The sequence below is a fragment of the Larus michahellis genome (assembly GCF_964199755.1).
Source record: "Larus michahellis chromosome W unlocalized genomic scaffold, bLarMic1.1 SUPER_W_unloc_1, whole genome shotgun sequence".
NCBI lineage: Eukaryota > Metazoa > Chordata > Aves > Charadriiformes > Laridae > Larus > Larus michahellis.
In genome coordinates this window covers 2,400,074-2,423,019 of record NW_027435888.1, presented here as the reverse complement: position 1 = coordinate 2,423,019, position 22,946 = coordinate 2,400,074, and the positions used below count along the sequence as shown (strand labels likewise).

At 49.1% G+C, this 22,946-nt stretch overlaps 1 protein-coding gene across 1 annotated transcript in view; it reads left to right on the top strand.

The window, feature by feature from the left end:
• The window catches only part of LOC141736676 (scavenger receptor cysteine-rich type 1 protein M130-like), a 105,023-nt gene that overhangs the window by 66,228 nt on the left and 15,849 nt on the right, over positions 1–22,946 (top strand). The window lies entirely within an intron of this gene.

Sequence of the window (22,946 nt, the reverse complement as noted above, 5' to 3'; positions counted from 1 at the left end):
CAGACATAGTGCTTAGAGCTATGGTTTAGTGATGGTTTTTGTCAGAGTTAGGTTGATGGCTGGACTAGGTGATCTGAAAGGTCCCTCCTGTTGCATGAAAAGGGGCAAAGCGGTTTTGGCAGAAGATAAACCCCCTTGCGTTCTAACACTCCTCACTGAGATGGGGGACCAGGTGCGTCTGGGTTTAAATTCAGAGTGATGCCCAATCCAGCACTATCAGTCCAATCGCGTTTAATATGTATTAAACTGTTATGATTTGGACACACTGATAGTGGACTGCACCTTCAGTCTAGTCGTGCTCCTGAACCAGCACGGCCATTCTCCAGTCTTTGGTTGCGTTCAGTGAGAAAGCGAAATGACCAGCTACTGAAACAGCGCAGTTTATTTAAACAACAGGTATATAGGATTGTCGGTGATAAATACACTGTCTGCAAAGCACGTGCAAATAACGATATTGTTAAATATAGAAAAGGCACATTGAAGTTATATACAATACAGCCTGGCTATAAATGTAGGAGAGAGATTCTCTACAGAGATTTCTAAGTTTCCCGAGGAAACACTCGGTATGATCTAAGTCTTACCCAAAGGCGTCCCTATGGCGGGGAAGAAAGGCTCAGCCAGTCGACTGGTCCCAGAAGTTAGTGATGGAATTCTCCTGACTTGTTCGCGATGGTGTCTTCCCCGATATCCCCCCTCTCTCGGGCTATTTTTATACTATTTATTTTATCTTCAAAGTGGAGTTTGAGTGACTTTAGTCATAAATTCTTTTATTATGATTGGTGTACTCAAGGAGGAGTGGTAGCACCTTGGGGGCAGGTAGCCTCTGGGATGGAGGTGTGTTTCGGTACGTTGTAATGAGCAATGTTCGCACAAAGGACAAAATTTCATCAAAATTTGATGAAATGTTGGCTCAGGTAGTGAGTAGGCCGCTTATCTGTTTTGTAGTAAGCAAGTAGGCATCTTATCTTTCTGTAGTACTATCTCGTTCCCATATCTGCTATTCGTCACAAGGCAAGGCCACGGAACAATAATATAAGATGGGCAGACATAGTGCTTAGAGATATGGTGTAGTGATGGCTTTTGTCAGAGGTAGGCTGATGGTTGGAGTAGGTGATCTGAAAGGTCCCTCCCAAGGAAGACAATTCTATGATTCTATTAACGTTTCGTTCCTTTTTCCACTCTTCTTCCACTCTCAAGTTCTTCTCTTGGATCATCCTCATCTCCTCCCATACAAAGAGCCAACTCTTTTTCACCGTTTCCTTGTTGGCCCTTCCCTTGGTGTTTCTGAGTTCGTGACAGTGGCACTTTCCACTTTCCTCATGACGTCCATGACACTAGTAACCCCTTTTCTTACCTCTGCTGTCCTACAGCTGCTCAAGCTGTCTTGTTAGAGGAACAACGACTCAACATGAGCCATCCACACGTGCAATTTAAATGCTGATGTTCTGGAGCCTCAGTGCACAGGGACCTTGAGACACCTGGGGACGTGGCCAAGGGAAACGTCCTCAAGCTTTTCAAGGAGAAAGGGCAAAGTGGGAGAGGACGAGGTGAGGAGTGAGTCTGAGGAGAGGGGCCTGGGCATTTTGAGGGATGCCATATGAGCCTCTGGTAAAGGCTCAGCACCATTAAGGCCAGCTGCATATGGGGTGGTGTTAGAAGGACCATGGCCACCCAGACAAGGGGAGTTATTGTCCCCCTCAACTCAGCACTGGTGTGGCCACGTCTGCCCTCATAGTATCCAAGAATGGTTTGGGTTTGAAGGGACCTTGAAAGGTCATCTAGTCCAATCCCTGTTTTTTAGGGACATCTGCGATCAAGATGCTCAAAGCCCCGCCCTACCTGACCCTGAACACCGCCAATGATGGGGAATCCACAACTTCTCTGGGCAACCTTTTCCAGTGTCTCACCACCCTCATTTTGAAAAATTTCTTCCCTTATATCCAGTCTAAATCCACCCTCCTTCAGTGTAAAGCCATTGCCCCGTGTCCTGAAATTACTGGCCCTGCTAAAATTTCTCTCTCTCTCTCTTATAAGCCTCCCTCATGCATTGAAAGGCTGAAAGAAAGTCTCCTTGGAGCTTTTTTGTTTCCAGGCTCAACAACTTCAACTCTCTCAGCTTTTCTTCCTAGGAGAGGTCTTCCGGCCCTCCAATGATTGTTGATAATCCATCTCTTGACCCGCTCTAACAGGTTTAGGCGTGAGGCATGTGGTGAGGGTTTCAGCTTCGGTGTTAGTGTTCAGGGAAGGACTACAGATGAGAGCTGCAGGTGAGGGATTAGGGTTAGGGTCCAGGCAAAGGCTTAGGGGGAGCTGCGTCGTGCCGAGTCTGAGGGGCAAGAGTGTGGAAGGCACTCAGCGTGTATGGGCCCTGGTGGTGAGCAGAGGGAAAGCTCACGTGGTGATGGCCAAAAGCATCCCCATTGCAATGAGCTGGGGATTAGCACTGGGCCCCTTGGCTTGGCAGGGCACATCCAGGGGGCTACAGCACACAGGATGTCTCTGCCTCCTTTCTTTGTCACCCTGAAATCACTGCCTCTGGTTCTCTGCTCCAATTAGCCCCCAGGGAGGCACGCTTCCATTTCCTGAAGCAGCTTCGTCACCCACAGCCCTCAGCAGACCCTGCTGAACCTCCAAGGCTCTTTATTCCCACCAGGGCCCTCCACACTGCGTGACTTTCCCCTGGGAGCTTGTTAACGTGAAGGAACTGTAATGAGTTTATTCTTGCATCTCAATTCACCGTATGGTTGCAAGGGGACTCTGAGGAGAGACTGTCTCCAAGGAAGAGTTTTGCCCGAGTTTGCTGGAGAAGAAAAGTTTTGTTTAACAAGCACATAATGTAACATGGGCAGGGACATGACTAGAGACATGAGTTGGTGACAAGGCTCTGGGATGGAAATTTGGCCAAGAATAAGGCACAGTTTACTTAATCTGCCACACTCTCTCTTTAGCCAACTCACTAACTGTGCGTACATTTAGAATTTGCTATCAGTCTCTCCAACAAATTTCTTTTACGGTAATCATTTGAGGAAGGTGGAGCTTATTGGAGGCTTGGACTTGGCATATAGTGGAGGAAAGCACTGGGTTTCTTTAATTAATTGGTATCATTTTGTCCTTCTGGCTGTTCAAATTTAATAAGAATCCCTTGTCTATTTACAGCCAAGTCTGCGGGGGAATCGGGCAGGAATTGGTGCAAAGGAGCTGTGAACATTCAGCTGCAGACTCAGCGCACAAGTCTGATGTAGGAAAAGAATGCAAGTCCCAGGCAGCCCCAAGAGAAATGGTGGGGAGGAGGAGGTGGGGGGGAAACGTTGTCCGTACAGTGGGGGACCTCGAGGAGATGGCAGTTGCTACCTCTCCGGTCCTCCTTAGGAGACCCTCTGGTTCAGTATCAGTTGGAGAAAGCTGCAAGCATTTCCTCTGCAAAAAGAAAAAGACTAATGAAAAGCCCTTTCAAAATGAAAAATTACCTCTTTATTAAGTGCTTCTTGAAACCTTCCACTTTAAGTAGACTCCTGAGACCTCTCCACTGAGCTGTACCAGGCTAGAAGCCCTGAAGAAAATCATGGCAGAGCTGTGGCTCCTTAGGGCTTTCTGCACTTTAACGAGCCCCATGGGGCATTTGCTGCTGAGCCCAGGAATGCCAGATACTGAGAGGAGCTTGAACAACCTGTGCAGGAATTCAAGGCCGAAGCAAACGCCAAAGTGTCTTGGAGCATTAATTGTCCCCACTGAGGGCCATGACAGACCAAGCCTCCCCATGGATTTGTTCGAGCAGGCAACTGGAGGCTGTGATTACAGGGAGGCAAAGGCACTTTGCAGGTGGAGCTGATGCTGAGTAAAGCCTTGATGTATTTTATCCCGCCAAGCGGCCAGCCCTGGGAAGGGGGATCCTGTCCCTCACACTGGCTCAGGGCTCCTCCCGGGGCAGTGAGGTGTAGGGTAGGCAATGCCGAGTGAAGGACAACGGCACCACACCTCCCGGCCTCCCTGGGGGGTGCGAGGAAGGACACAGTGAGGCCCCGGTTCCATGAGATTAAGGTGTCTCCCTTCAGGCCTTGGTAGCAAAGACAACAGCCACAGCCAAGGGGACAAAGACCTGCAGGCTGTGGACACCCAAGCTCTTTCCTCCCCTTGCTCCCACTGGGGCATCTCCTCGCCTTTCCTGACAGCTCTTCTTCCTCCCTGCCTGTTCCTTGTGTGAAATGTGCTTAACTGATTCGTGTCAGTGTGGAACAGTGTTAAGGCCACAGGGTGAAGTGTGACCTTTGACTGTTTTGTCTGTATGGCCGCAGACGAGACGGTGTGTCTATCGCAGAGGAGACGATGTGTCTGTCGTGTCTGTGTTTTGCAGGAGCCACCTGGCGAACATTCTAGAATACCAACTTAAACCGGTCCTGTTATCTGCATAGTGACCTGTAAGAGGGGGGATACACCCATTTTTGGCAAGGGCCAACCATTTTAGAGGCAGTTATGAATATGTATTAGTATAGGAGATATAAACCAAAAATGGGGTCTGTAAGGTGTGTGTCTTGGTTGGGCAGAGACCCCCGGCACACCCAGCGCTGTTTGCTTGCCTTTATTCCTTTAATAAATTATAAATTCTAATTGGAATCCTGTTTGCGATTAAATCATTTATCACAATTTGGGGGCTCGTCCGGGATGGTCTTAGTTCCTGAATTCTGACTTGATCTAGGAGGGGCGCCCCACCATTAGGTGGCTCCTGATCAGGTCAGGTCGGGACTAACGCCATCCTGAACCTGAGTAAAGGCAAGCAAAGAAAAGATTTTGATTTTTATTTTTATGAGCTCCCTTGCTGGCTGCAGCAGTTTATTTTACCCGTAATTCTGCGCGCGAAGATCCGAACGAAGATGACGGAATCGTGAGTATATAAAGTGTATACCGTTCAGTTGGGTGGGATTCGGTTGGCTGTGTGTAAGAGTGTGATTGAGACGGAACCTGGTTCCGAAGTGATTGTGGAGGTCTTCTAACCGCGGTTCCAATCTCCCACGAGGGACTTGGCCGGTGAAGGACCGAAGCGATTCCTATAGGATTCGTGGGTGGCTGATAGGTCCTAAACCCCCTGCAAGACACTCTTACTGGTAACCAAGGGCTGTAGGAATTGCCACAGTAAAATTCCTAGGTAGGTCAGACAAAATCGAAGACCCAGGACCAGAGGAAAGGGAGCAAATTACCAAATATACCATTGGAAAGTCCATTAGGAATAATGATTAGGAATTGGAATGAAAGGGACCCCAGAAAAGGAAAAAGTAAATTAAAATTAGTTCACTATTGTATGATTGAATGGCCGAAGAAACCTTTAAAACCACATGTCTTTTGGCCTGGTTTTGGATCCTTTGAAGACTGGATTTGCCAGGCCTTAAATCTATATGTTAATTCAAAGCAACCTTTTAGTCAGGAGGAAAGTGATTATGCAGGATTATGGATCAGGACTTCACGTCCTTTTCCGGCTTCAATACTTACATTAAAAATGGATGAAAAGTCTGAGAAAGAAGAAGGAAACAAAGACGAAAAAGGGAAGGAAAAAGATGATAAAGGGGAACCACTGGATAACTTACCACCTCCATATCCTAACAATCCTCCTCCGACGGCGGCTCTCCCTCCAGGGGCCGTAGTACCCCCACCAGTGCCACCGTTACCCCTGCCTCCACCACCAACAGCACCGGAATTAGATAGACCTCCGGCTGCATGTACGAGAAGTAGAACTGCCACATCTGGGGGAGCTTCTCTATATCCCTTACGAGAAGTACCCCTCGGAGGCAATCAGGGAGGCATCGGGTTTGTGGCAGTTCCATTAAATACCACAGATGTAAGGAATTTCAAGAAAGAAATGGGGACCCTATTAGATGATCCCCTTGGAGTAGCAGAAAAACTAAACCAATTTTTAGGACCGAATACTTATACCTGGTAAGAAATACAATCCATTTTAGGGATCTTATTTACTGCTGAGGAAAAGGGACAAAAATTTTTGTAGCAGCAGTAAAAGAAAGTCAGAAAAATCAGAATCCGTTTAGAGAGAAAAGGGAAAAAAGAATAGAGCAGACACCCAGAGGACAGCCTCACAGGGAGAGATTCACAATTCCTGTCTGTTACTACTGTAACAAGAGGGGACATGTTCAGAGGAACTGTTGTAAGCGAGAACAAGATGAGAAAATGTTCAAAGAAGAATAGGGGTGTCAGGGGCTATATCTTTTGGGGCCTTCAACATCAACAGAGCCCTTGATAAAATTATTAATAGGTCCCCATAAGGAGGAGGTTTTATTTTTAGTGGATACAGGAGCTGAAAAATCAACCATTCAAAAACTTCCAAAAGGAATAGAAATAGGGAAGAATTATATGTCAGTAGTCGGGGCAAAAGGAGAACCTTTTAAAGTCCCTATCTTGAAAGATGTAGAAGTAGAAACAGAAAAGAAAATTTGTCCTAATGATTTCCTTTTGCTCCCCTGAAGCGGAATACAATTTACTAGGAAGGGATCTGATTTTGAAGTTAAACTTGAGCATTCAGAGTCAGGGGAACAAACTGCAGATCAAATTATATACTTTAACGCAGGAGGATGAAGAAGCTATTAACCCCTCGGTGTGGTATAAAGAAGGGGAAACTGGAAAAATAAAAATGGACCCCATAAGCGTTCAAATAATAGATCCACATCGTTCGATTAGAATCAAGCAATACCCTGTACCCATGGAGGGTCAAAAAGGATTAAAACCTGTAGTTGACAGACTTTTGGAAAAAGGAACCTTGGAACCATGTATGTCACCTCATAATACACCCATCCTCCCTGTAAAGAAACCGGACGGGTCATACAGAATGGTACAGGATTTAAGAGCTGTAAATCAGTGAACGATTACTAAATTCCCTGTAGTGGCAAATCCCTATACTTTATTAAGTCATATTTCTCCCAGACATACTTGGTATCGTGTGATAGATTTGAAAAATGCTTTTTGGGCCTGTCCTCTGGACGAGGGATCTAGAGATTATTTTGCTTTCGAGTGGGAGGACCCCGAAACGGGACGGAAACAGCAATTAAGATGGACGGTATTACCACAGGGGTTTACGGAGTCACCACATTTATTTGGGCAAACTTTAGAGAAAATCTTACAGAATTTTACATTACCCCAGGAGATAAAATTATTGCAATATGTAGATGATTTATTAGTAGCAGGAGAAACTGAAGAGGGGACCCGAGAAGCTACTATTAAATTGTTAAATTTTCTAGGGGAGAAGGGATTGAAGGTGTCCCGATCAAAACTACAGTTTGTAGAACAGGAAGTAAAATACTTAGGACATTGGCTAAGTAAGGGAAAGAAGAAACTAGATTCTAATAGGATATCTGGGATTCTATCTTTAAGACCCCCACAAACTATAAAGGAGGTTCGGCAAATATTGGGATTATTAGGATATTGTAGATCATGGCTTGAAAATTATAGTTACAAGGTAAAATTTCTATATGAAAAATTAACTAGTAACCAACTTAAGTGGTTTGCAGAAGATGACCAGAAATTCGAGGAAATAAAAAAGGCATTAATACAAGCACCGGTATTGAGCCTCCCAGATCTAGAAAAACCTTTCCATCTTTTTGTGAATACATCAAATCAGACAGCATATGGAGTTCTTACTCAAGACTGGGCAGGAGTAAAAAAACCTGTGGGGTACTGTTCTAAATTACTTGATCCAGTACGTAGAGGATGGCCTGCTTGTCTCCAAGCTTTGGTAGCTACCGCATTATTAATAGAGGAAGTTCGGAAAATTACCTTTAGTGCTCCTTTAAAAGTGTATACCCCACACAATGTCAGGAGTGTTTTACAACAAAAGGCAGAAAAATGGTTAACGGACAGCCGGATCTTGAAATATGAAGCAATATTAATAGACTCCCCCGATTTAGAACTGAGGGTGACTTCTGCTCAGAGTCCAGCACAGTTTTTGTTTGGAGAGCCATCAAAGGAAGTACAACATAATTGTTTAGAGGTAATTGAGACCCAGACTAAGGTGAGGCCGGACTTAAGAGATACTGAGTTAGAAAATGCAGAAGTGTTATTTGTAGGTGGCTCCTCCCGTGTGGTGGAAGGGAGGAGAAAATCAGGATATGCCATAATTAATAAAAATTTAGAACTTATAGAATCAGGACCTCTGAGTCCATCATGGTCAGCTCAAGCTTGTGAGCTGTATGCCCTTTGTAGAGCCCTGGAATTATTACAAGGAAAAAGTGGGACCATATTTACGGATTCTAAATATGCGTATGGAGCAGTCCACACTTTTGGAAAAATTTGGGAGGAAAGCGGTTTAATTAATACCCAAGGAAGGAATCTAATACATCAAGAACTAATAGTGAAAATTGTAAAGGTGTTAAGAAAACCAAAGGAGATAGCAGTGGTACATGTGAGAGGACACCAAAAGGGATTAGATTATCGAACCAGAGGGAATAACCTAGCCGACAGAGAGGCCCAGGAAGCAGCCCTGAGGACTCAGGTCGCTAAAATTAATGTAGTACAAGTACAAGGAGACATTAGTGAAAAAGAACTAGAGGAGAAAGAGAAGAAATTTACCCCTGAGGAACAGGCAAAATTAGAGAAAATAGGAGCTAAGTTAGAACAGGGAAAATGGATGCTGCCCGACGGGCGAGAGATGTTGCCAAAAGCTTATGCCAGGCAAATATTTGAACGATTACACACACAAACACATTGGGGTACAAAGGCGATAAGTGATATTTCCTTAAACAATTTGGCTGTATTGGGATTTTTGAAATAGCAAAGCAAATCACGCGAGGATGTTTAACTTGTCAAAAAGTAAACAAGAAAGTGTTTCGACAAGCAGCCACGGGAGGAAGGAAAACAGCTTATAGACCTTTTGAAAGAATACAAGTCGATTTTACTGAATTGCCTAAGGTAGGGAGAATAAAATATTTACTAGTAATAGTAGATCATTTAACACAATGGGTAGAAGCTTACCCTGTAGCACGAGCTACGGCACAGATGGTAGTAAAAATCTTATTAGAACACTTAATACCTAGATATGGGATAATCCAGTATATTGATTCTGATCAGGGCACACATTTTACTTCTAAAATAATAAAATTATTATGTCAATCATTAGGTATTCAATGGGAATACCACACTCCGTGGCACCCACAAAGCTCAGGGAAAGTAGAAAGAATGAATCAAACAATAAAACAGCAATTGGCTAAATTAATGATTGAGACACAGATGTCCTGGACGAAATGCCTACCATTGGCACTATTAAACATAAGAACTAAGCCACACAGTGAGACTGGATTATCGCCATATGAAATGTTATATGGAATGCCTTACTCCCAAGGGATGCCCCTGGGGAACAATGTAGTTGAAGATCATAGTATCCAAAAATATATAATAACCATTGGAAAAAGGTTAAAAGAACTACGAGAGATTGGGATGATGGCTCAAACACCACCATTAGGATTTGACACATGTGTCGCGAGTGAAAGGTCCAGTGAAGGAGTGGAGAGTCACATCTGAGCCCGGAGAAGCCAAGCTAACCATCAGACGAACTTAAAGAGACCTTCATCAAGAAGCATAAGCTAAGTTGCTGTGGGAATTTCATTGTAACTACTCCTGTAGAATTAGTGGACAGGGATAAATACCTATTAGGAAAGGTGATTTAGTCCATTGTGTAAACGGTGTTGTTTATTTTTAAGGGCAAAGTGTTCTACATGTTTTAAAATATATCATTTTCCAAAAAAGAAGTCAAGGATCTAGGAAACAGTTTAGAATTTTTGTGCATTCGCTGTGGGGCCACCACTCCCCTATATAACCTACCATGGGTTAGGCTTTATTGTTGTCAATTTAATCAAAGAGTGTTTCTTGATTGAAGGTTACCCCTTAAAAGATTAAGGAAGAGGGCAAGACCGGAGGGGAATGAGTGGTGCGGCTTGAAAGGTCTGCCAAGGGCTGCAACCCCTTCGGGCTGTGACCGCCAATCACTATGGCCCTGACCGGACCTCTTCTGGTCCTATTTGGGGTAAGCTCCTTGACTCTGGTTATGGCAAACAACTGCAGCCAGTGCGTAGGAACTACTAGGAGGGGACGGGTAAGTTCCCAGACTTTGGTTTATCATACTATTTATGAGTGTAAAGGCCAGAAAATAGGAAGCTGCATTTATAATCTAACCCAATATACTTTATGCAAAGACGAAGAGAGGATTGTGTGCTATGATCCAAAGGAACTCCCCTATCAATATTGGGTAGAAATGAAGACAAATTCAGAAGTAGGAAGACTAACAGGAACAAGTGAGGTTATAACCAATTTAAGTACATCGGTGTCGGTAATTTTTGACGCGTGTGACATTATAGATGATGATCTAGACACTAATTGCAGGAGTTCAGACTGGAGACGGTACTATAGTAATCAACCAAAATATATTTGCCCAGGGGGACACCAATGTGACATAAATCCTGATTATACACCTAGTCAAACAGCGAGATATCAATCAGCACACCTGTGTGGAAGAAGAGGGTGGTCTTGTGTATGTTGGGACACTGCAGGCTGGGGATATGATAGACAGTGTGGGAATTTACAAGCTTCAATCACAAAGGTACAAACAGATAGTAATTGTACAACCCGTACCTGCAATCTAATAAATTTAACCCAGATAAATTTAGAAATTTGGAAGCAAAAGAAAGTAAATAAAATTGGACTTAAGATACATGGACCCGGAGAAGATCCGGGTGTAATTATTAATATCGAAATAAAAGAAAGAATAAGGGAATCGGTACAGCACAGACTACTATTTAACTCATTTTATCATGAAATAGAAACAGGAGTGGAATATGAAATTCCCACAGTTGCTAAAAATCTATTTGTAAATCTTGCTGAAAACATTGCTAAGTCATTAAATGTAACTAATTGTTACGTTTGTGGTGGAACAAACCAAGGTGAACGATGGCCATGGGAGGCTATGGAGAGCAACATTAGTAATCCTCAAATATGGAAAACAATGGGAAAGGGTAACAGGAAACAACAGTGGGTACTTCAAACGAGTATAATTGGAAGGAGTTGTTGGCAAAATTTAAAAGAGAATGGAAAACAAGTAGGTAATCTAGAGTGTGAAGGAGGTTACCTATGGAACGAAACTCAGAATAAATGGGATAAGTGGGGGAGTCCATGGGAAATGAGTGATCAATTTAAAAATTGGACCAATGGAACAAACATACCAAATGGACGGCCCACTCCTGAAGGACATTATTGGATTTGTGGTAAACTAGCTTATGCGTTTTTGCCACAAAATTGGACGGGATCCTGTGTATTGGGAATTATAAGGCCCAGTTTTTTCCTGTTACCTATAAATCGGGGAGAGCGATTGGGAGTCCAAGTGTATGCTGAAGCTGGTGAATTAAGAAAAAGGCACTATAAACGGAGTCTACAAATTGGACATTGGAAAGATAAAGATTGGCCTCCCAAAAGAGTCATTGCCTACTACGGTCCAGCCACATGGGCAGAAGATGGATCCTGGGGCTATAGAACTCCAATATATATGCTAAATAGAATAATTAGATTACAAGCTGTATTAGAAATAATTGTAAATACAACTGGAGATGCCCTTGGACGAATTGCGAGACAAAATACCAAGATGAGAACTGCTTTGTACCAAAATCGCTTAGCCTTGGATTATTTGCTAGCACAAGAGGGAGGTGTTTGTGGGAAGTTTAACCTTAGTAATTGTTGTTTAGAAATTGATGATGAAGGGGAAGCTGTAAATGAACTGTAAAAGAAATAAAGAAAATTGCACGTGTCCCAGTTCAGACTTGGACTGGAGTCGACCTAGAAGGATTCTGGGAAAACTTTACGGGAGGTGATCAGCTTACTAAAATCGGGATTGTTATATTGGGGGCATTTGCGGGATTGTTAATAATTCCATGTTTTATACCTTGCTTTATTAGACTAATACACTCAGTTATACAAGGAACGCAGATAGCTACAGAACCTGTTGATTCAGAACCAGGGAAAGAGAAAACTCTTTCCCTGATGATACTAAACACAAAAGAAGATTCCAAACTAATACCCATTCGGCAAGTATTAACTCGGTTGGAAACAAAAACACGAATCAATGCCATAGAAAAAGAAAATGGGGGATTGTGAAATGTGCTTAACTGATTCGTGTCAGCGTGGAACAGTGTTAAGGCCACAGGGTGAAGTGTGACCTTTGACTGTTTTGTCTGTATGGCCGCAGACGAGACGGTGTGTCTATCGCAGACGAGACGGTGTGTCTGTCGTGTCTGTGTTTTGCAGGAGCCACCTGGCGAACATTCTAGAATACCAACTTAAACCGGTCCTGTTATCTGCATAGTGACCTGTAAGAGGGGGGATACACCCATTTTTGGCAAGGGCCAACCATTTTAGAGGCAGTTATGAATATGTATTAGTATAGGAGATATAAACCAAAAATGGGGTCTGTAAGGTGTGTGTCTTGGTTGGGCAGAGACCCCCGGCACACCCAGCGCTGTTTGCTTGCCTTTGTTCCTTTAATAAATTATAAATTCTAATTGGAATCCTGTTTGCGATTAGATCATTTATCACATAGTCACATCAGCGCCGGTGTCTACAAGCATATCAAGTACGCACTTTTGACCCCCTGGTGCTCTTAGGGCAACTCGCTGCAAGGGCTTTGTTTTACTGATTTCAAGGGCTAAATATATATCTGCATTACCTGTTGAGCCAAAACCTTTATCCCCCCTTACCTGATTTCCGGCCGTTGGAACAGCGGCCTTAAATGGCATGACTTGTCCAATGCGAGTACCCGCTGGGATATGCACAGGTGGAGTGGGTGTCCATACCATTACTTTAATTGGACCTGTATAATCAGCGTCTATTACCCCAGGTAACACAAACAAACCCCGTCTGGTAATGGAAGATCGTCCCAATAATAGTGCACTCAGTCCATACCCCAGTGGCCCTTCCATATCAGTAGGAATGCACTGCACTTGGGAGTCTGTAAGGGTAACCTCCTTTATTGTTGCCACGTCCACTCCGGCACTCCCTGTGGGGCAGAGGCTGCGCTACCCACGCACCCTGACCCTGAGGCCTGGTTTGTGTCATCGCGCTCGGGCCCCCCGCGCTCATCAGCCCGTTTCCCTATGGCGTGCCATCCTTATGGAATTTTGAGCGGCATTCAGATGCTCTATGTCCAAATTTCTAACACGGATTTCATGTGCCCGTAAATCCTCCCGTTCCTCCGCTCCTAGCAGGCGTCATATCTGTCTCTCCCCTCTGCTTTCCTACTCTACACTGTATCTTCAAATGACTGACCTTCCCACACTTAAAGCATTTTGGTCCTGAATTACGATTACTGACCAAGGGCTTGACAGCCGCAGCAAAAGCGGAGGCCAAAAATCCTGCCTGTTCTTCAGGTGTCCCTACCCTACAGCATGCCTCTATCACGTCGGTAATGGTGGCGTGTCGAGGCAAAGTTTGCAAGATACGCTTACAGGCTGGATTTGCGTTCTCTACAGCCAATGATTGAAATACCGCCTCTTTGGCTGCCGCTGGCAGTTCTCCCCGGTCTAACGCATTCCTTAGTCTACCAAGAAACTGCATGAATCCCTCGCTGGGGCCCTGTTTTATCGTCGTATATGGGGGAGTGACCTTGCCATCCTCCGGCAACGTCCTCAGTGCTTCGCGAGCCAACTCTGCGGACTGTTGTAAGATAGCGACATCTAGCCGCGCTTGTCGCTGAGCATCAGCGAAAGGACCTGTTCCTGATAACATCTCCATGGTTGCCAGCCGCAATGGATCCCCCTCCACTCTATTCAAATTCGCTATCACTGCACGTTGTACACCATCCTCCCACCTTGATCTCCACGTTAATTCTTGCATTGGTGGGTGTGAGGATAATGGACATCAGTGTCCGGCTATCAAAAGGAGTCATACCTCCCACGTTCCCGTTATCAAACTCTCCTCCCGCGTTCCCGTTACCGCCGCCCCATACCCCCCCCTGCTTTCACCCCTCTGTCGCCTCTCCATATTTCATATCGCTTGCTCCTCCTCTTGTTTCCATTGTCTCTTTTGTTCTCTCTCTAACTGTTCCAAATTCTGTTGCAGTGTTTTTGCCACCGCGCATGCACCTTGAGGCAATTCTTGTTCAGCGGGAGAGGGAGGCGACGGTGGAAGCGGTGGGTACAGTGATGGATCAAAAGGTGGTCTGGGGTGCACATCAACATGTTGCCGTGGAGGCTTAGGTGGACCTTCATAAAACCCAGTTCTGGGGTTGTACCACTCTGGTGGAGGTGCCGTTGGTCTTGCTTCCGAGGGTGGCGGTGCTGGCCAGGGAACGTCCTCCTCCACCGGTTCTTCTTTCTCTGGAACTTCCTCAGGTGGAGCAGAGGGGATCAGCAGGGGATCGTCCCAAACCTTTGGACCTGGCCTGTTCGATCCTCCTCCCGTGGGTTGTAATGCTGCAAAAGCCCCGGCCGCTGTGGCTCACTCCGCCTTCATATCTTGTAAGGTCAATAACACCAACTGCTATGTCGTCGCCAATGGTGATGCCTCTTTGTCTCCTTTACTTATCAGTTCCCACAGTTTTTTCCCAACAGCCTCCCATATTTCTGCTTTAAAAGCTGTCTGGGGCTCTGGTGTGAATCCGTTCTCTCTGCACCATATTAACAACCTTCGGAGCATACGCTCATCGTATTTCACCCCTCTCTTAGAGAGGATATGCAGGAGAAGTCTTAATACAGCCCCTTCTTCTTTTGTTACTTGTTGCCCCATCTCCTGCCCCGGCTGCTCACCTCTCTCCGGGTGTCCGTGGCCACGTTGTCTGTTTATTCCGGATTGCCGCCCAATCCGCCCAGTCTCAGTCCAGCTGAGCCATCCTCCAGACGGTGGATCTCCTTCTGGGTCTTCCGCCCCTTGCGTTCTGTTGCTCAAGCCAAGCGCCGATCGGGATCACGTCGGGGTCACCATCTGAGGAGAAATAACTGGACTCCAGACGATCCAATGTGAATCAACAGAAGCCATTTATTAAGCACAGATCATCATCTTTTATACCCTGTGTTGTAGCTGTACACGTGACTCGCTTATTTCTGATTAGCTAGTTACACTGTCCACGCGCTGTGCATGCAGTTCATTCACACATCAGATTGGTTACAAGAATTCACATAGTAAATTGCTTAGTCATTAGCACAACATGTTTTCTGCCTTCTCAGTCCCGTTTTTCCCATGTACTAATTCCATCTTCTACCACCTGTTTTGCCCTTAATCTAATCTCTCACAGCAGGGAGGCTGGCTCACATGGCCATTTTCTCTCAGATACATTCCTACAATCCCGTACCTCCCCAGTGCAGTTCTGCGTCTTCTCCCTGGACCCCAACCTGCGCCCAAACCCCAAACCCATCCTGGTCACCATCACGGTGCGGGGCCCTGTGGGGCTGGGGCAGCTCTATGGGGCGGCCCTATGGGTCTGAGGGGGGTCTCCTCTGGGGTGGGGTAGGGATGGTCCTAAAACTAAATTTACTGGTTGAAAGATAGAGCTCAGAGGGTTGTGATTAGGGGCACAGAGTCTAGTTGGAGACCAGTGACGAGTGGTGTTCCCCAGGGGTCAGTACTGGGTCCAGTCCTCTTCAACATATTCATCAATGACCTGGATGAGGGGATAGAGTGCACCCTCAGCAAGTTTGCTGATGACACCAAGCTGGGTGGGGTGGCTGACACACTGGAAGGCTGTGCCGCCATACAGAGAGACCTGGACAGGCTGGAGATCTGGGCAAAGAGAAACCTTAGGAAATTCAACCAGGACAAGTGTCGGGTGCTGCACCTGGGAAGGAACAACCCCATGCACCAGTACAGGTTGGGTGCTGACCTGCTGGAGAGCAGCTAGGTGGAAAGAGACCTGGGAGTCCTGGTGGACAACAGGATGACCATGAGTCAGCAATGTGCCCTTGTGGCCAAAAAGGCCAATGGCATCCTGGGATGCATCAAGAAGAGCGTGGCCAGCAGGTCGAGGGAGGTCATCCTCCCCCTCTACTCTGCCTTGGTGAGGCCGCACCTGGAGTACTGTGTCCAGTTCTGGGCTCCCCGGTTCAAGAGGGACAGGGAACTGCTGGAAAGGGTGCAGCAGAGGGCTACAAAGATGATTGGGGGACTGGAACACCTCTCTTATGAGGAAAGGCTGAGGGATTTGGGTCTCTTCAGTCTGGAAAAAAGACGGCTGAGGGGTGACCTTATCAACACTTATAAATACTTAAAGGGTGGGTGTCAGGAGGATGGGGCCAGGCTCTTTTCAGTGGTGCCCGGGGACAGGACAAGAGGCAATGGGCACAAACTTGAACATAGGAAGTTCCACCTAAACATGAGGAGGAACTTCTTTACCCTGAGCCTGGAACAGGCTGCCCAGAGAGGTGGTGGAGTCTCCAACTCTGGAGACATTCAAAACCCGCCTGGACATGTTCCTGTGTAACCTGCTCTAGGTGACCCTGCTCTGGCAGGGGGGTTGGACTAGATGATCTCCAGAGGTCCCTTCCAACCCTATGATTCTATGATTCTATGAAATGGACACTTACCTTCAATTTGCACCCAAAAAGGTGGATTTTGACCTCTGGGACACAAACGGGATGAGTAACACAAATGAGTTAATAAAAATGGAAATCAAGGACTTGTGAGGTCCCGCTCAGCTGACAGGCCATGAGCTGACCCACAGCTCGTGTAGGTTTGGTGAGATCCTTCATGTCTGGACACCTGACAGGCCAGGAGCAGGCCCACGCCCTGCGTCTGTGCTTATGAGGTCACTCACGCCCGAGTAGCCAGTGGGCCAGGAACAGGCCTAGGGATTGTGTAGGTGCCTGTGAGGTCACTGGTGCCTGCGCAGACGAGAGGCCAGGAGCTGTCACCTGGCTGGTGGATGTCTCTGCGATGTCACTGGTGCCTGAGGAGCCCAGGAGAAACATGTCTTGTGTTGGGTGTTTTGAGGTCCCAGGTGCCTGAGAAGCTGGTAGGCCAGGACTAAGCCCCCATCTTGTGTAGGTGTTTGCAAGGTCACCTGTGACCGCTGAGCTGACAGGCCAGGAAGAGGCCCATGGGTTGTGTAGGAGCTGGTGAAGTCACTGCTGGCCACGTACCTGGTAGGGCAGGAGCAGGAACATGGGGGGTGTCACGGGTGCCTGAGTAGATGATGCCACTAAAATAATACTTGGACCCCACCCCAGTATGGCTTTTTGGAAGAACCATCGTCAGCAGAAGCCCGGACACAGCACACACACGCGTGTGACAGCGGGACTCCTGAGCACGCAGCAGCAGCAGCAGGAGGGCGCGAGGTCACGGTCACTGTAACCCCTGCGCACACAGGGGTGGCAGCAGGAGGGACGGGAGCTCCTTCTTCAGGTTCTTCTGCTCCTCCTTGACGTGCGCCTCCAGGAACTCCAGCTCCTGCTGCAGCTTCTCCTGCCACAGCTGGAGGTCGGGGGAGGTCCTGCCTGCCCCCACCATCTGCCTGCACCCCCTCCTGCCCGCCGCCCGCCTGCCTGGACCCTCTCCTGCCTGCACCCCCCGTGCCCACACCCACCTTGTGGCGGGTGTCACGGTCCTCCAGGTCCTCGGGTTCGGGCACCAGGAAGGACAGAGACGGGGGAGGGCGTGGGGCGGCAGCTCCTCCTGGGGGGGCATGGGGGGGCTGCACCCAGGGGTGGCGGCACCCGGGGGGAGGGTGGTGGTGGTGAAACCCAGATGAGAGAGGACACCTGGGCAAGGGGGGGCACCCGGACATTGCGGGGGGACAGTACACATGGGTTGGGGAGGGCACCCAGAGGTGGGGAGGGGGGGTGCCCAGAGTATGGGGGGGGTGTCACCCTTGGGGGACACCCAGATACGATGGGGGGACCCAGATTAGGCAGTGTGTGCCCCCATGGGGTGGGGAGCCAGAGGTGTGGGGAGTGTCACTCATGGGGGCACCCAGAGACTGGGGGGGGAGGGAGCACCACCCATGGAGGGGGGGAGCAGAGGTGGGAAGGGCACCCAGAGACTGGGGGGGCCCCATGGGGAGGAGTCACCCAGAGACTGGGGGGGCTGTCACCCATGGGGGGGCACCCAGAAACTGAAGGGGGACGCCAGAGATGGGGAGGGGGTACCCAGAGACTGGGGGGGGCACACAGAGATGGGGGGAGGCACCCAGATATTCGGGGGGGGCAGCCAGAAAGTGGGGGGGCACCCTCGGATGGGGGGGAGACCCAGAACCGTGGCGGGACCCGGAAGCGGGTGCGGGATCACGCGGACATGGCGGGGGGGGACCGAGCGATGAGCGCGACCCGGTAGCGGGGGCCGCCCACGGGCGGGTGGGGGCCGGGGGGTCCCGGGAGAGTCTCAGCGGTGTCCCGTCCCCCCCCCAGGGTGTCCCCAAGGTGTCCCCGGGCGAACCGACCTGCGCGACCTCCCGCGGCGACCCCAGCTCCGCCATGCTGCCGCGCGTCACAGGGCAACGCCCACCGCGGCCGGAAACCGCGCCCACTTCCGGCGCAGGGGATGATGGGAGATGGAGTACGGCCCAGTGCGGACCAGTCATCCCAGTACGGGCCAATAATCCCAGTATGGACCAGCATAGAGCGGTCCCAGTGCGGTCCCAGTGCTCCCAGTATGACCCCCTGACTCCCCGCAGTGCTCCCAGGGTGCTCCCAGTCCTCCCAGTTCGACGCCCTGACTCCTCCAGTGCTCCCAGTGCTGTCACAGTGCTCCCAGTATGACTCCCTCACTCCCCCTAGTGCTCCCAGGTCAACGCCCTTACTCCCCGCCGTGCTCACAGTGTTGTCCCAGTGCTCCCAGTATAACACCCTCACTCCCCCCAGTGCTCCCAGGGTGCTCCCAGTGCTCCCAGTATGACCCCCACTACTCAACCCAGTACTCCCAGTGCGGTCCCAGTGCTCCCAGTACGACACACTGACTACCCGCAGTGCTCCCAGTGAGGTCCCAGTGCTCCCAGGATGACCCCCTCACTCCCCCCAGTGCTCCCAGTGTGGTCCCAGTGCTCCCAGTATGACCCCCTGACTCCCCCCAGTGCTCCCAGTGCTGTCCCAGTGCTCCCAGTACGACACCCTGACTCCCCCCAGTGCTCCCAGTGAGGTCCCAGTGCTCCCAGGATGACTCCCTGACCCCCACAGTGTTCCCAGTGTGGTCCCAGTGCTTCCAGTATGACCCCCTGACTCCCCCCAGTGCTCCCAGTGCTGTCCAGTGCTCCCAGTATGACTCCCTCACTCCTCCCAGTGCTCCCAGTATCACTCTCTGGTTACTCCCAGTGCTCCCAGTATGGTCCCAGTGCTCCCATGGTGTGTTTTAGACTCAGAGGGCAATGAAGAACCACGTGCCGCTCGCTCGGGCCTTCCCAATACGGGAAGAATCGGAAGAAAAAAGGCAAGACTCTTGGGTTGAGACAAAGACAGTTTCACAGAACAGCAAAGGGAACAAGAAAACAACAACAATCACACGGACAGAGGAATGTACAAACACGATTACGGAACCCACGCTCCCCAACCGGACCCGGGATGCCCCAGCCCGCTCCAAGCGGAGATGTCCTGCCCCCTCCCCCAGCAGCTCAGGGTGGGCATGGCTCACATGGCATGGAATACCTGTGTCCTGGGGAGAAGTAACCCTGTCCCCGCCGCAACCAGGACATTATCCACCCCTTATTCCAGACCATCCATGCCATGCCCACATCTTACAGGTTCCAATGAATTGCCACCACTTTCCCCTGTCATGTATATATATACGTATATATTCATGCAGATATAGTGCCCTGAGTCTATGGGCCATCCCTCCAAAGTGTCCCTTGAGTTCATTTCATCCATGGCTCTGGGCTCCATCTGTTAGAACAGCCTGTGTCCTGGAGAGAATTAACCCTATCCCTGCCGGAACCAGGACAGCAGCCCAGAAAGCCAATCATAGCCTGGGCTGCATCTACAGAAGCGTGGCCAGCAGGTGGAGGGAGGGGATTCCCCGTCTCTACTGCCATCTCATACGATTTCATCTGGAATGCTGCGTCCAGTTCTAGGGGACCCAGCACAAGAAAACTTGGAACTGTTAGAGAGGGTCAAGGGAAGGATCACCAAAAATCATTGGAAGGCTGGAAGACCTCTCCTAGGAAGAGAAACTGAGAGAGTTGAAGTTGTTGAGCCTGGAAACAAAAAAGCACCAAGGAGACCTTCTTGTGGCCTTTTAACCTATGAGGGAGGCTTATAGAGGAGAGAGAGAGAGATTTTGCCAGGGCCAGTAATGACAGGACAAGGGTCAATGGCTTTACAGTGAAGGAGGGTGGATTTAGACTGGACATAGGGAGGAAATTTTTCACAATGGGTGTGGTGAGACACTGGAAAACGTTGCCCAGAGAAGTTCTGGATTCCCCATCATTGGCGGTGTTCAGGGTCAGGTATGGTGGGGCTTTGAGCATCCTGATCGCAGATGTCCCTAAAAAACAGGGATTGGACAAGGTGATCTTTCAAGGTCCCTTCAAACCAAAACCATTCTGGGATACTATGAGGGCAGATGTGGCCACACCAGTCCTGAGTCGAGGGGGACAATAACTCCCCTTCTTTGGATGGCCACGGCCATTCTAACACCACCCCATATGCAGCTGGCCTTAATGGTGCTGAGCCTTTACCAGAGGCTCATATGGCATCCCTCAAAATGCCCAGGCCCTCTCCTCAGACTCACTCCTCACCTCGTCCTCTCCCACTTTGCCCCTTCTCCTTGAAAAACTTGAGGAGGTTTGTGTTGGCCACATCCCCAGGTGTCTCAAGGTCCCTGTGCACTGAAGCTCCAGCACGTCAGCATTTAAATTGCATGTGCAGATGGCTCATGCTGAGTCGTGGTTCCTCTAACGAGGCAACTAGAGTAGCTGTAGGACAGCAGAGGTAAGAAAAGGGGTTACTAGTGTCATGGACGTCATGAGGAAGGTGGAAAGTGCCACTGTCACCATCTCAGAAACACCAAGGGAAGGGCCAACAAGGAAACAGTGAAAAAGAGTTGGCTCTTTGTATGGGAGGGGATGAGGATGATCCAAGAGAAGAACTTGAGATGGAAAAAGAGCGGAAAAGGGCATGAAAGTTGAATAGAATCATAGAATTGTCTTGGTTGGAAAGGACCTTTCAGATCACCTAGTCCAACCATCAACCTAACTCTGACAAAAGCCATCACTACACCGTATCTCTAAGCACTATGTCTGCCCATCTTTTAAATACCTCAAGCGATGGTTCCTCAAAAACTTCCTGGGCAGCCTGTTCCAATTGTTAATAACCCCTCCAGTGTAAAAATGTTTCCTATTATCCTGCCTAAACTTCCCCTGGCACAACTTGAGGCCGTTTCCTTTTGTCCTATCGCCTCTTACTTGGGAGAAGAGACCGATCCCTACCTCTCTACAACCTCCTTTCTGGGAGTTGTAGAGAGTGAGAAGGTCTCCCCTCAGCCTCCTTTTCAACAGGCTAAACAATTCCGGCTCTCTCAACTGCTCCATATAATGCTCCTCTCCAGCCGCTCCTCCCCAGGCTTGTAACGCTGCATGGGGTTAGTGTGACCCAAGTGCAAGACCTGGCACTTGGCCTTGTTGAACCTCATACCACTGGCTTTGGACCATTGATCCAGACTCTCCAGATCCCTCTGCAGTGTGTTCCTACCCTCAAGCAGGTCGACACTCCCACCCAACTTGCTGTCGTCTGCAAACTTACTGAGGGTGCACTCAATCCCCTCGTCCAGATCATTGATAAAGATCTTAAAGTGAACTGGCCCCAATACCAAGCCCTGGGGAACAAGCATCAGGGTGACCATCTGCACACAAACATTAACAGCTGACCAAATGGAGCTTGAGTCCAGGGGCAGATGGAGAAACGCTGGGATTTGGCCAACAGAAACGTCTTCAAGTCTTTCAAGGAGAAGTGGCCAGTCCTGCATCCCGGGGAAGAATAACCCCAATGCAGCAGGACAGGCTGGGACCTGATGTGCTGAGCAGTGACCCTGCGGAGACGGGGCTGGGCACCCTGAGGGACGCCTCATGAGCCAGTGGTGCACGCTCACTATGAACAAGGCCGGCTGCCTACGGGGCTGCAGGAGGAGGAGTGTGTGCCCCCCAGGCAACTTGAGTCACCTTCCCCTTTGACTCAGCACTGCTGTGGCCCAACGCACACAGCTGTGTCCCAGTGTGCGGCTCCCCATTTTGGAGAAGTGGAGAGGACCTGGAGAGTGTCCAGAGGAGGTCTGCCAAGATGGCCTTTAGGGCCCAGTGCACATGTGCTTGGTGGAGAGGCTGAGGGACCTGGGCTTCTCTGGCCCAGTGGCAGGGAGGCTCTGGGCACTATTGGAATGGCCTGAACCTGGTTGAAGGGTTGTTTGTGAGATGATGGATCTTTTCTTTGGTGGGAAACAGCAGGAGAAAGAAACAGACTGGACAGCAGGAGAAAGAAATGCCACTGCAAGGGCAGCGCTGTGCTGCAACAGATCACCCAGAGGGAGTCGGGATCAGCCCAAGGCGTTGTGTTTCAGCAACAGCCAAGGACGATGGAGAGAGATGAGTAAAGGCAGTGAGATGCTGAGGGGAGAGCAAGACGGGGAAGCAGGGGGGATGTCTGCAGCCTGCAGGGGAAGAGGAACAGATGTGGGACACCATAGCACAGCCTGTGGTGGAGACGATCAAGGGAGTTGGCAAGGCTGAAAGCCCCCAACAGTGCTTATGTCTTTCTCCTCTTGGCTGTGGCTGTTGTCTGTGCCACCAAGGCTACCAGAAGACACCTTATCCTTACAGCACTAGGGCCTTAGCGCCTCCTCTTCCCCACCCGGGAGCCGTCATTCTGTCTTTCTGCCCTTGGCATTGCACGTCCTCCCATCACAATGCCCCAGGAAGAGCCCTGAGCTGTGCTTGTGGGGCAGGATCTCCCTTCCCAGGGGCTGGAGGCCAGGGCTTGGCCCTTTGCCTTCCTCTCACACATTCAGCATTA